The sequence below is a fragment of the Vigna angularis genome, chromosome 10 (assembly GCF_016808095.1).
Source record: "Vigna angularis cultivar LongXiaoDou No.4 chromosome 10, ASM1680809v1, whole genome shotgun sequence".
Classification (NCBI taxonomy): Eukaryota; Viridiplantae; Streptophyta; class Magnoliopsida; order Fabales; family Fabaceae; genus Vigna; species Vigna angularis.
Window position 1 is genome coordinate 11,736,147 of NC_068979.1, and position 14,677 is coordinate 11,750,823.

Genomic DNA, 14,677 nt, shown 5'->3' on the forward strand with positions numbered 1-14,677 from the left:
ACTAGTGTAGAAAGGGCTTTAGACGTCTGTTATTTTGAGCTTTAAACGTCAGATCCCGATCCGACGTCTTTATGGATGACGTTAATGGGACGTCGACGTCTATAAAGACGTCAGATTACACCGTAACCGACATCTAAGGGCACTATAGACGTCGAACATGGCATTAACCGTCATTTATTGTAGCTCGTGTCTTTGGGTAGCGTAGTAGCACCTTCTTCCTTTGCTAGTTTCGTCATAGAAAAGGTTGCGTCTTTTGGACCTCTTATGGCATTTCAACCGAAAAACGAATCTGGGTCCTTGCCTAGTTCCATTCCAACCAACAATGAACACGAATACGGTGACATGAGAACTAGCAAAGGGAGAATGTGCTACTACGCTACCCAAAGACACGAGAAAAACAGCATCAAAACACAACGAAAACTCATTTTAATCTTTTCAAATGGAAGATAATCCATCAAAGACTAATTTAATCGGAGTAAAAGTAAGTTTAAATGGTTCAAAAGAGACAAAAACGCACCTGGAAATGTAATGCCGTTGAGAGAAAAGGAGAGAAGAAAGACGATGAAGTGCGCGTAACCGCGAGTTCGATTTCTGATTTAACAGTAAATAAGACGTCGGACACAGAGGGCACCGACGTCTATTCTCGCCTAGACGTCGGAGCCCTAACTAATATGACGTCCAAACAACTTTTCACCTACCTTATCAGGCCATTTAGACGTCGGATGGTGGGATCAGACGTCTATATGGCGGAAAAAAAGAACTTTTCATCTACCTGTCAGACATATACACGTCTGTTAGGAGGGGTACCGACGTCTATAATCGTATATAGACATCGGAGTGGCGGGATCGGTGATACGCTGTCGTTGAAGCTATCAAATTAATACTACTTTTCCAGGGAAATTCAGTATTGCCAAGTAGTATTCAAGAAAGTAGATAGGGTTAAAGTAACCCTGAGTCGTCTCCCAATGAACACGGAATTGCTTTCGAATATCTGACTCTTATGGATGTTATGCAATGCTTATGAATAAAAGTAATGGTTGAAGAATGTTTAAAGAATAAATAAGAAACTTAAAAACAGTTATGATGAAATAGGCTAATTTCACTGCTTTTCCAAGATAGATTCATCATCGGTTATTCATAGATAATTGTTCAATTGATTATTATTTAAGTTTCAAATTAATTAAAGTACATTCTTAATTAATTTGAGGGTGATGATGCACTTAACCAAAGTAAATTCTCAATCAAATGCAAAACCTTACTAGATTATTCACAATAAATTCAACCAAAGTACATTCTCAATCAAATTCTATTGTGTTTAATGATGTCTATTCTTAAATCTCCTAACCGAATTAAAAGCTAATCAATCAAAGTAAATTTTCAATTAATTATAGTTGAAATTATTACTAATCAATCAAAGTACATTCTCAATTGATAGTAAAAATCATTCAATCATATGAAAGTTCTTAAATTAAATCAAAGTAGATTCTCAATTTAACCTAGAAACCCTAGAACTCATATAATCAATATGCATGTAGATTCAAACACATTATGATGCAAAAATCTTTGCTTTTAATTTGATAGAGAGATGAAAGACATAGAGAGAAAACAACTTAAATCAATAATCAAAATAAACAATTGCATTAACTCAATCTAACCTCAGAATCCATAATGAAATTACAGTAGAATAGTCCTAGATGCTTAGCTCTCCATGAATGGAGTTGAATACAAGATGAAATAAGAGAGAGAGAGAAGTGGTGAATGAATTAAGTGAAGTCCCTTTTTCTGTCTCCCTTGGGTCTCTTTATATAGGCTTGATTGGGCTTGGACTCTGAATAGTTTGTTGATAAGATATTTTCTGTTGATATATTATTTCTTTCAAATATTCATTAGATTAAATCAGTTTTAAAGAATATTTGGTAGATATTAACTCAATTATCTTATATCCTATATCTTCCAAATAACTAAAAGATTTAAATAATGATAAAATTATTTGGAAGATATTTTCTGTTGATATTCCCAAATTAAATTCAACAACTGAATTTTATCTTTTAGATTTTCTGACTTTTCAAAATTGCACAAATACCCTGAACTTTTCTCTATTTGCACTTTAGCCCCTTCAGAATTCTCCAAAATTGCACCAAAACCCCTGTTCGACCAACTTTTACCAGCTTTGACTGAGGAAGGGCACGACCAATTTCTCACCCAATTAGGATTTCAAATAAAATCTTATTTTGGCCTTAATTTGCAATTGGGACCAATAAAGTTTCAATTTCAGCTGCACAAATAAATATTAGAACATCCAAGAATAATTTATGCAACTAAAAATCACTTTTTAAGTCTCTTTTTATCCAAACCCAAAAATTCCAATCATCACAAATCCTCTTTAAATCAATCATTCAAGCACATGAATTTCATCAAAAATTTAATTTTAAAGCATAAATGTGGGCATAAATATGCATTCATCACAACCCCACACTTATCCTTTTGCACTCCTGGGCAAAATTAATTAATTTGAAGACTTTGTTCTGGGTCATTTTATTCCATATTTGCATTTGGGTGAAAAGAATGAACAACACCAGATATAGATAAATCATCTAGAGATCACTTTGTCATGGACATGCAAATGAAATTACTCCATTCTTCACACATGAGTTGACCTTTTTGAATTCCCAAGAAAATCAAATATGAAAGATAACACTCAAGTCAACATGTATCTATTTTTCTCCAATCCTCTCAAGTGTTTTTGGCTTGTGTTTACACTCAAAATACCCATGAAAGTAGACACCTTTGATATTTAGCAAGATTCTAACATTCACATACTTCAGAAAACATGCAATTATTGATCATGAGGGCTTTTTAAGGTTTTATTGAGGCCAAGGCAAAGGTAGGAAATTTTCTTGGAATTTCTGAGTTTTTGAAATTGATATAGAAAGAGTAATGATACTTGATTTCAAAAACGAATTTATTTCTTGCTTCTTTCAAAGAAGATTTTTTTTCTTTCTTCTTCTTTTCTTTTTTTTTTCTTGTTAAAACTCCAACTTTTCATCTTCCTTTTTTTTTTTCTTTTTAAAACTCCAACTTTTCATCTTCCTTTTTGCTTTTTTTTTGTGGGTGAGGTACTCACCCACACACTTATTCCTCACTTTACTTCTAACAGAATCCATTACTCCTTCTTCTTTCCTAAGGTAAGGAACATATGATTTTTCTTCTTTTCTCATTTGATAATGATTGGAAACAAGAAAAATAGGCTTAAGGCTCAAAGAGTGTTCCAATGGATTAATGTTATGACAAGTTTATTTGGTCAAGTAGCTAAAACAAGAAATGCCTCAATCATAACAAATAATGCATATTCACCTCAGTTGCACAACATAGAATCAAGCTAACTATTACAGTATCAACGAAACATGGGCAAATCACACAAGAAAAATAGGTATGGCACATGGTGGTCCATCCTTAACATTAAGCCCAAAATTCACATGGTTTCAAATTTCTTTCTCAAAAGATTTAATCAGGAAATTCTCAAGTCAACTCAATCAGCAAATCATAAAAGCAATTCACTCATATCAACATGACTCATTTTTTTTCCCTTGAATTCATGATCATTCCAGTTACTGATTCAAACTCTCAAATCCAATGCAAATATTTATTCAAAACAAACAAAATAGGGAACAAAATTAATTGTTTCCCCACACCCCCACACTTAAACTATGCATTGTCCTCAATGTATGCCTTATATATAAAATGCAAAGAAAAAGTATGAGGGAACTTACCTCCTTCATGGTGGAGGGAATGCTAGTAGGACTTCTTTGGAAAAGTCATCCTCGATACGAATGTTATCTTTTCCTTTTTCAATCCTACTAAGATGGTCAACTACTACATTATGTGACCCACTTCTGTCTTGAATAGGAGTCAACTTGTCATTCTCGTTCTTGACCATTGTGATTCCATATTTCTTGGGAACCACATGTATAAGGTCCACCCAAGTGCTGTTAGAATTTGAATATTTAAGACCTGTTTGTAGCAACTTGGTGTCCTTTTTCTTTACAACCCTCATCAGTTGAGGATTCAGTCTTCCTTGAGGTTGTCTCACTGGTTTAGCATCCTCCTCCAAATGTATTTTGTGCATGCAAAAAGAAGGGCTAATACCAGGAACATCTGCTAAAGTCCAGCCTATTGCTTTCTTGTGGTCTCTGATAACTTGTAATAGTTGTTTTTCCTGCTCACCAGTAAGCAATGCAGATATAATAACAGAGAGTTTCCCATCCCTCTTAAGATAAGCATATTTCAAATGGGATGGTAAAGGTTTCAACTTCAAAATGGGTGGCTGCACCACAAATGGCAAAATTTTACTACCTAAGATAATCTCAGCCACCTCAACATCACACTCGGACGCCACAAAGGTAACATCTATTAATACCGCGTCCTCAATATCACCTGCTTTACAGTTTCCTTTTTCGTCCAAAATTAGGGACGACATATTTGAAAAAGAAAAATTATTTACAACATCACTTGATAAGTCAATACAAAACAAAGAATGATCTTTAATCGGGTGCTTCCCAGCTTCCAACACGTTGAACTACACCTTCTCGTCTCCTATCTCCATTGTCAATGATCTTGCATGCATATCTATCTTGGTTTGTGCTGTCATCATGAAAGGTCTTCCCAAGATAATAGTTGTTGGACTGATTCCTTCATCATCCTTCATGTCCAAGATATAGAAATCTACAGGAAAAATTAACTTGTCTATTTGGACAAGGACGTCCTCAAGCACACCTGCAGGGTTAACTATGCTACGGTTGACCAGTTGAATGACCACACTAGTAGTCTTAAGAGGTCCCAAAGATAGAGAAGTAAACACTGATAAAGGCATTACATTTATGGAAGCCCCTAAATCTAGCATGGCATTGTCAAACTTTGAATTTCCAATAATACATGGAACAGAAAACATACCCTGATGCTTGCATTTTCGCGGTATTTCAATATGCTTCTTATCAATCTTGACACATTTCTTCCCAAATTCACAACCTCATTATCCCTAAAACGCCTTCTATTTGTGCAAATTTCCTTCAAAAACTTGGCGTACTTAGGGATTTGCTTAACAGCATCTAGCAAGGGAATGTTGATCTCCACCGTTTTGAAAGTATTTAAGATCTCTTGGTCTAATTCCTCCATTTTTTTTTTGTTTTTCGGTTTCAACCGATTTGGATATGGAGGAGGTGGAGAATAAGATGAAGAAGAATTTTTAGAAGAGTTAGAGGATACTAACCTGGATTTATCAGTGGTAGTCTCAGGTGATGGTTCACTTGGTCCTCCATTGTCATCAATTTGCGCTCCTTGTTTCTCCTCATCTTCATCCTCTTAGGCTCCTTCATGGCCTTCTACTTGCTTACCTGTTCTCAAAGTAATAGCACTTACATTTTGCGGGTTGATCACTTACATTGCCTTCCCAAATTGCCTTCACAATGTGTTTGTCTTGAAGACATAGAAGGGACATATCAATGGGAAGTTGACGTGCGAAAGCCATTTCGAATATTTTGTTTCAAACTGGGATGTAAAACCAATGAAAAAAACTAAAGTGGTTTGTGATGGCACAAACAATTCAGAATCAGAATACAATGGTAGTAAGATTCCCTCCACCAATTTATTGACGAAGCATTGATGCCCATACAAACAACTTCATGTGCTTGACAAGATGGGATGCACAACAACTATGACAAATGAGTGGTGCAACGTCAAGGAATCTTTAATTCTGCAGAGGTGAAGAGAGGCATGCATAATGAATAGGAAAGCGTGCATAATGAATAGAACACCTAAGACGAAAGGTTAAAGCCTAAGGTGAAGTACATATGTAATACTTCAATTAATAATCCAAACACTACGTTATTATCATTATAATTATTATAAGACCTTATACATGGCCCAAAATAATTTTTTTTTAAATTAAATGTATCTAAGTTTTTAAAATTATTTTTGAATTTTTAAGCATTTTTTTAAAGTTAAAAACTAATTTTTGTAAATAAAAAGGATTTAAATAAAAATAAAAATCGGAAAAGTGAAGTTGTGGGAAGGGTACACGACTTCATTAGGTGAAGTCGTGCACCCCTGCATGACTTCACCTTTCCCATTTTTTTAAATTTAAATTATATTTCAAAAATATTATTTTTGCAAATTTGACATTATTCAAATACTAAATTATTTTCATAATCTAAATAGTAAATTATTTATTTCTTAACAAGTAAAAAAAAATTCTCTCAACATCTATAAGTAATACAAAAAACAATTAATCAAAATTAAATGATATATCATACCACTGCCTATTACTTTATACGGAATCAAATAAATGTAATCTTATACATAACTGATAAGTTACTGAATGCATGCAACCCTATACATATATGACACTACTTTATTGCCCGGTACTTCCCTACTTCAAACCGTAACACCTACAATGCACAAGGTAACCTTCACACTTGAAATTTCATTATATATATATATCAATCTTTCAGCAATCCATCTTCTCATCCAAATTCCACTACCAACAAATCTCATTCTACTTCAATCTTATTTTTTGTCCCACACATCTATTTCCTGATGGCATCGTGGAACTTTGCACCATCTTCATCATCGTAAATCATTGACGAACAACCTTTGATATTAGATAATGTTGATGAATTCAGCACCGATGATGAATTAGATAACATACTTCACGATGACAACAATGACGATGATCACATCACACAATCATCTGAACATGTCATTCGAGAGTTGAATGAGCGTATGCAGTTCTAGTCAAAGGAGGAAACTATTGCTTCAATCAAACATTATCACATCACCAACGGTTACAAATACACCGTTGTTGAATCGAAACCTAACATTTATGTTATTCGTTGTGTGGAATACAACAACGGTTGTCAATGGCGTTTGAGGGCAGCTTATAGCAAAGTCCGCAAATATTGGAAAATCAAGAATATCGACGGACAACATTCGTGTTTCTCAACCACACTATCTCAAGATCATACAAATCTTGATAGTACTCACATTGCCGCGATCATATCAAATTCAGTCCGGACAAACCCATCCATTCCAATCAAGAGTTTGATTGTAGATATTAAAGCTCGATTCGGATATTCTGTGTCATACAGAAAAGCTTGGATCGCTAAAGAAAAGGCTCTTGCTATGGAGTTTGGAGACTGGGAAGACTCTTATAACCAAGGTGGTTGCATGCCGTGAAGGATGCAAATCCAGGTACAATTTTACAATGCACTAGTTCTCCAGTGCAGATTGATGGACAAACAGACAATAATTGCTATATTATGGAGAGAGTTTTCTAGTCTTTCGGTCCTTGCATACAAGGATTCAAATACTGTAAACCCATTCTCCAAGTTGATGGTACATTTCTAACGGGTAAATATCATGGAACTTTACTCACCGCCATAGCTCAAGATGGCAATAGAAATCTTTTTCCATTGGCCTTTGCCATTGTAGAAGGTGAGACAAAGGAGGCCATGATATGGTTCTTTCAACTACGTCGAGAACATGTTTGCCCTCAACAAAATATTTGCATCATCAGTGACAGAGGAAAGGGTATCCTGTCGGCCTTAAGATCAGAAGAAGTTAGTTGGGAACAAGATGGTTTGAACTCTGTTTATTGCATACGTCATCTAGCATCCAACTTCAACAACAAATTCAAAAATCATGACCTCAAAAACCAATTAATCAATTTAGGTACTACTACAAACATTTTTAATGCAGTTTTACTTTTATAATTTTGTAACATTATTCTAAACTTTATTTATTTATTACATCATTACAGCTTACGAGGTCAGGCAACCAACTGTCACTGCAAAACTTACTGTACTAAGAAACCAATACCCACAACAAGTTGATTGGATAGATAAAATCCCATTAAAAAAATGGTCTCAGACTTTTGATGGAGGGAGAAGATATGGACATATGACCACTAATCTTGCTGAGTGCACCAACTCCATTTTAAAGGGAGCACGTTCATTACCAATATGTGCTCTCATCAGAACAACATTTGAGATGACACAATCATGGTTTGTCTAACGAGGATTAAAGGCGAACTATATGCTACAAGCAGGCCACCAATTTCCTGAACAAATAGCCGACATCATTAGGAAAAATCAACAACAATCCACATTTTGTCATGTTCATCGCTACAACCGTGAAAATTCTGAATTTGATGTTCAGGAAATTTCAACACCTCACCAATACCGCCTTGTTCCACTTTCCTATAAGGTTAGGCTAAATGAATGGTGATGTGATTGTGGTCACTTCCAGGTTACTCGTCTCCCATGTCATCATGTCATTGTTGTCTGTGGATTTTCGCATATCCCACTAACCCAAGTAATCGATCCAATGTACAGTCTTAACAACATTTTCAAGGCATATGAAGTACAATTTCACTCAATCCAAAATCAAGATCCTAAAATGCGACGCAAGGCATCTAGAAGACCATATACAAATAGGATTCCTAATGAAATGAATCAAACTAATCCAGATAAGCCAAAAAAATGCTCTTACTGCCGCAACGAAGGTTATCATAGGGGAAATTGTCCATTTCGTCATTAGTTATTTCTTAATCTTACCCAATTGTAATCAAATCGATTATTAATATATTACTACTAATATTTCTTATTAATATTTTTTTCTCTTTTCTTCAAATTTGTCTCCATTCAATAAATAACAACCACAATTTCTTTTTTCGTATAACACAAACAATAGATAAAATATGTAAACTGCCAAATAATTTTCGTAAACCAACCAAAACACACTGGTAATCGATTACAACAAGCTTGTAATCGCTTACCAGGGTGGTTCTTGCACACTTAAAACATTGGTAATCGATTACAGAAGTGTCGTAATCGATTATCAGTATCATTTTTGCCTTCTACATTGAAGTCGTGCAGGGGGGTCACGATTTCAACATTGTTTAATCGATTACAGGATCTTGTAATCGATTACAAGACCAGAAGTCATTTTTGGGGTTCACGACTTCACCACTGGTCAAATGAACAGTGTGAAGTCGTGCAGCGGGGGCACGACTTCTTCATTTGAAGTCGTTTTGGCCCCCCACGAGTTCTCCATTTTGGTAATTTGAATTGAATTTGCCTATTATCGTAATATATGATCCATTTTTGCCTATTTTGGTAACAAAGCCAATTTGGTGTCACTCAAGTGCAGAAACATATATTTTCACCAAGTCTTTATGGATTATATCAGTAACAAGATTGATATATATGATTTGTAACACCCTAATTTTGGGATGCCACGATTACGAGTGAAAATTAAAAAATTTTAAAATCAAAATACCATTGCGGAAATCTAAATTCAATAATTCTTTACAATTCAAGAAAAATAAACCAAAATTCTAATTTAATTACAAAATATAACTCCATATAAAATAGTTTATTCAAACAATCATAAATTCTCCAACATCTCTCAATCCACTCCATATAAAATAGTTTATCAGGAGTCATCAAGTGGCACCTAATAAAGCAAGTTACATTGGGCGACCGCCTTGTTGAAACCAAGGATATGCTCATTGATAACTTCCTCGCCCAGAAACATGTTCTCTTCTTCCATTTTCTGCACCTTATCACGTAGAGAATCCCATTCAGTCAGAAGACTGTCCCTCTCGATGATTAGTTGTTTGTTCTTCTCGCTGGAGCAGAAAAGATCCAACTTCAAGTTGACGTTGGACCGCTGTAGCTGACGCACAAGGGCTCAGGACTCAGCAAGCAGAGTCTTCGCCTTAGCCTTGTCATCCTTGACAATCTTCTCGACCTCGGCCAAACAACGAGTACAAACCCCTATGCTATGATTAGAGCTGTCAAAACGAGCCACCTGGCCCGACCCGACCCGGCCCACCACGGGTTGGTCACTTAGTGAGCCAATCCAACCCGGCTCATTTATTAGCGAGTCAGAAAAATTTGAACCTGGCTCGACCCACCACGGGTTGGTGGGTAAACGGGTTGGCTCATTGACTCACTTAATTACAATTTTTTAAAAATAAAAAAAAATTACAAACTTTCTATAATTCAAATCTAAACAAATTTCATTCCCAAAGTTCATTCCCAACATAAGTGTTTAATTAATTTTGAAAATAAAGAACTTAAATAATTTTTTCAAGTAAAAACTAAATAATAAATATTTTTTATAAAATTAAAATTAAATTTTAATAAAATAAAATTAGGTAGGTGGGTTGGTGGGCCAACCCGGCCCACCACGGGTTCAACTCGCATGAGTCGAATTAATTGAGCCGGGTTGAAATCTGACCTGAATAAAAAAAATACAATTTTTTCAAACCTAACCCGGTTCAAACCCGTGGTGGGTCGGGTTGGTCCGCGGGTTGTGATCCATTTTGACAACTCTAGTTGTGATGTCGCCAAAGTCGAAACCTTGCGGTGACGCCACTACTGCCACCCCCACGAACAGGGAGTACCATGCCGCGGAAACGAAGTCGCACCGACCTCCTTTCCCTACGCGAAAGAACCTGAACCGAGAAGAAAGGAGGAAGAGAAAGAACAGCTAACACGCCATCGCGAGCCACCTGGAGAATATCGTCGGAGTCGCGCCTTCTCCACGTCGTTGTCGTCGTCACCTCCAAAGGTCCCAATATGAAACGCAAAAAAAAAAAAAGGAAGAAAGCCTCCTTGATTTGTGCGAGATCACAAAGACAACCCAGGATTGGGTCTATCTGCGAGAAGAAGAAGTCACGCTTGGAAAAGTTTATGATATTACATTAGGGTTCTTAGTCTGAATCCTTATTTAGGAAAAATTAAAAATCAAGGAAATTCTGAATTAGAGTTTAATTAGGGAGAATAGACCCTTTTGAAATTAAATAGGGTTGAATAGACCCTTTGAAACTAATTAAGAATAGAATAATTGGCTGCCCGTTAAGTTAACTGATTTTATGTCAATTAAATATGATGTCAACATTTCTTGCACAGATCAGCTCTATAGTAAGTTTAATGTTATCAATTTTAACACTGTTAAAACGGATAAGACTGAAGCCAACCAATTTTGATAACATAGAAATTTAATATCTATATTTTTTAAATTGGATACTAAACTAAAAGTTACTAAAGACCAACTAACCATTTAAGCCTTAATATAACAACGAATATTCTAATAGTGGAACCAGACTCTATATATGAATTTCATGACTTAATCGAACATAGTTTCATTAAACATGTTTGTAGATAAAGCTTCAGAAAAATTGAGAATTTAAATCCCGTTTCTATATTTAATAAAAGATTTAGTGATTATGTAATGATTATTATTGTTGAGTATTGTAAAGTGAGATTTTAGACTTTGACTAAGGCACTGCTATATACATATAAATCAATATTGGTATCAAGTGTCTATAAACTGTCAATAAAAAAAAAATACTAGTATTCACAGCATCATGTCATCGTATGAAATGTTTATTAATGTTAGAATGGCCAAATAAAAAACAAAAAAACTTGTCCCACTTTAAATTTGTTGTATTAATTTGTCAGAAAAAAAAAATCTTAACATTTCGTAGATATAAAAGGTATAATCTTAAGTTTATGCTATGCTAAATATTTGATAATTCAAACCATTTAAATTTGTAATTTTTTAAGTAACATAATTCTTGAGTTTTTCATCAACAAACACAGTTTTTTCATTAAATTTTCAATTTTTTTTTCTGTTTGTGCCAATTAATTTTCATTTAATTTTACTCATGTTTTATTTGGATAATTAACCATTAATAGTGGGATTCAAAGGTTTATCTTTTCTTATCGTTTTAAATAGAGACTCAACTTCGATTCAATTAAAAGATGGATTTTCTTTAGATATTTTTATAACTATTTTTTCTGATAAATATATTAATGTTTACATTATTTATTTGATTTTTGTATAAATTATTCTTCCAAACACATTGGAACAGACAAATGATCATGAATTATAATCCTGTCTATTTTTAATGAAATAAAGTAATGCAGATTAAAGTTGACGTGTCTTTTATAATGCTACTTTCATTCAATTAATTAAAAACAATATATGTGCAAAGATGCACTGAACTACTATCAAATTGATTTTTTGTTTATTAGCCATATCATATTGCGTTCGTCCCATTCACCAAGGAATTGATAGTTCCTATGAATTTTTTTTATAGTAAGCCTATTGAAAGAAAAAAGTAAACCAATAAAAAAAGAGCAGCAAGGTGGATTAAAAATAAGTTGCCAAAATTGATGGTTAGAATAATGTGCATTGGTCTGTAAACCCTTGACTTGGTACGTTTCATTTTTTTATATGAATTTGATAATTATAGAGTAATATATATCAACCATTTGCAATGATTATTTGATTAGTGTATTGATAGGTAATAAGGATTAAAATTTTAAAAATTCAATCTAAATATATAATGAATTTTTGGAATTCAAATCCAGATTTAATTGAATTATGTACATTGATTTAATTTTTGTAATTTAGTTTAAATTATATTTAATTGACATAAAATTGACATTAATTTTGAGATGTATTTGAATTTAATTTACTTGATGTTTCTGTACTAATTAATTAAGATTTTAGGACTAAATTTTTAATTTTGGGAGAAAAAATAATCATTTGTTTGAAGATTAATAAAAAAAATTATCATATTTTTTTCATGTTTATTTCTCTCTCATTATTTAGGAGTATTTTTGTTTATCACAACTAACGAGGTCAACGACGCTAAGTGGGTACGGGCGGTAGTGAGAAGTGTACATGTACTAGTTCTCTGATACCCTTTCCCTTTGGATTATCCTTCATGTTGCCTTTAATTAGTATTTCGATTAGCAATCCAATTTTGAATTTCTAAAAATATAACATGTAAGGGCCTGAATAAGAGGTCATTCGACCTTATGTGGGGCAGCCAAGCCCATCAGCCTAAGGCCAGCTTAATCTTAGGAAGGGTTTCTTAGAGTTTTTTTCACTTTTCTGAGTTCTTTTCCTTTCTCTCTCTAAAACCCTTGTCCTAAAGGTTTTCTCTCACTTCTCTCTAGATTCCCAGCTCCTTGAACCATAGAAATTCGATTTTTGGTGCTACCCAAGCGTCCGCGGAGTAGAGGGCTTCATTTCTACCGAACGTCCTCTTCATTCCGATCGGTAAGTCATTTATTTCCTTCTCCTTCACTGTCCTTGAACTTAGGGCATGCAACGTTATTTTTTGCATGTTAGTAGTGGATTTCGTTTTCGTACGTTCCGCCTAATCAAACTCTAAAATCTGCTGCAGTCACCACTTTGGTGGTTTGTAGGGGCAGGTTGAGTTCTTGTGTTGTCAAGGGTACTACTAGGGCAGTTTCAGTAGTTGTGCTTGGAGAAACCCAGGTAAGGGGAGCTAGTGATATTTTGTTTGAACTATATGATGTGCATGTTTGATCAGTTGTGATTTATCTTATTGTTATGTGATATTCTTGGTGGTGAGCATGTTGAGCTGCAATTGTTGAATATGTGAAAGTTGTGTAACCATGGTATACTGAGTATTCTCTGACTTGGATGAGCTTGTTGGCTGTATTGGATTACTAGTTTGGAGTAAGAATGCTGTAAAATAGTTAATATGGATGGTGAGTGGGTGTACAGATACTGTTTTTGGTTACTAAGAAGGGAAGTGAAGTATTGTAATTGGACAATCGGAGTCTAGAACACCATATGACAGTTTGGATGACTTAGATAAATAAATTGTGACTTATTGAGAGTACTGTGTTAGTAGGATAGAGGAATCTTAAAAACCTGAGTTGACACATCCCTGATCATAGAGCAGCCTTGGTCTGATCCAATCAGTTGTAACTAGTCATATGTGCTAGCGCCGAAGGTGAGACTGATGCGTTCAGACATTTGATTCTTCTCCGATGACCAATTGGGTTAGTAAGGAGTGATTGAGGTGGAAATCATGTGTTAGTCACGTTAGAAGGGTAAATAGTTAAGGGAGTACTGTTTTGGGTCTTTTGAAAGGAACTGAGGTAGAAAATATGAGCATAGGTAGTCCTGAGTGCAATTGGACAGTTTGGCTAGCTTGGATGAGGCAATTTGAACAGGCTAGGGTCATAAAACTGAGTAAAGTCAGGTTCAAAATGGTAGAATCGAAATTGGGTCCTTGGGTTAATGAAAATTGGAAGTTTAAGTTAAAATTTAGTAGTAATCATTTTAGAATCATGCTAAGAACGTTTATAATCATTTAGACAAGTTTAATTAGGTGTGAAACAAGAATTAGGAGGGTTGGAAGTTGGGGAAAATAACTAAAAACGGTAAAGGGAGTGTGAGTTGCATACTTATGCAGAATCTACGTCATGCAGATTATGCAGACTCGCTATGTGAGCTATCTCGCATAGCGAGACCCTACAGAGAGTGCTTACTGTTTGAGTCACTCATTGTGCGAGTTGGTGTGCTATGCGAGTGACCAGATGGGGTTGCTCTCTGTTTGTGAAATTCGCCTAGCGAATCCTGTCGCTATGCGACTGGTGGTGGTCTGGAATCATTGCCCATTTAATTCGAAGAGCGAGTTGAACGCATAGCGAGAAGGTTTGGGGGTGTGCTCTCTGTTTGATCTCTCGCATAACGACTTGGGTGCGCTATGCGAAAAGACCTGAGGCCTGTGCCCTTAACGAGTTAATTCGCATAGCGAATTAAGGGGTGCGCTGTGCGAATA

General features: G+C 34.9%; 1 pseudogene; it reads left to right on the forward strand.

Moving 5' to 3' along the window:
- The first annotated feature begins 6,591 nt into the window (after positions 1–6,591).
- LOC108334861 (uncharacterized) lies at positions 6,592–8,067 on the forward strand (annotated as a pseudogene).
- Positions 8,068–14,677: the final 6,610 nt, after the last annotated feature.